The sequence below is a fragment of the Bombus impatiens genome, unplaced genomic scaffold (assembly GCF_000188095.3).
Source record: "Bombus impatiens unplaced genomic scaffold, BIMP_2.2 scf_1283, whole genome shotgun sequence".
Taxonomy (NCBI): domain Eukaryota; kingdom Metazoa; phylum Arthropoda; class Insecta; order Hymenoptera; family Apidae; genus Bombus; species Bombus impatiens.
This window is the reverse complement of record NT_177702.1, coordinates 56,587-57,373: the sequence shown is the minus strand read 5'-3', so window position 1 is coordinate 57,373 and position 787 is coordinate 56,587.

Genomic DNA, 787 nt, shown 5'->3' with positions numbered 1-787 from the left:
GTAGTATTTCATTGACGAGTCTGTGCGTTTGTTCTATTGTGGAGTGTTTGTTTCTGAATCCGAATTGGTGATCCGGTATTAACTGGTTCTTCTCTATTATTGGTTTTATCCGGTCATAGATTATTTTCACTAGTATCTTGGAGAACACCAGAAGTAGTGAGATTGGTCGGTAGGATTTGGTTTCGTGTGGGTCCTTGCCTGGGTTGGGTATCATTATGATTTGTGCCAGTTTCCAAGCTTTTGGAAAGTATTGTATTCTTAGTATCGCGTTTACTATTATTGTGATTTGTCTTATCGCTTTTGGCGGAAGGTTTTTCAAGATTTTGCCGTTAATTAGGTCGATTCCTGGTGCTTTATTGTTTTTTGTTTTCTCGATTATGTTTCTGATTTCTTGTGTTGTTGTTTTGGGTATGGTATAGTGATTGTCAGTTGGTGTACTAGTTAGTTGGTGTACTAGTAGTTAGCGCATCCTCGTCCGTATGACTATTGTGGTTGCTGTTGTTGATGTTATGTGGAGTGAATGTGTTGCATAGGTGGTTGGAGAATTCTTCAGCTTGCTCTTCGTTGCTTCTTGCCCATGTGTTGTCTGTTCTTCTGATTGCTAGTACCATTTTTGTTGTCTTCTTTATTCTTTTTGTGGCTTTCCATAGGGAGTAGTTGTAGTTCTCGTGAGCAGATAGTGACTCGATGAATTTTGTGAACTCGTTGTTATTGTGCTCTTTTATTTTGTTTTTTTTTTCTTTTGTGAGTTTGTTTAAATGTTTTTGTTTTCTTTTGTTCTTTGTTT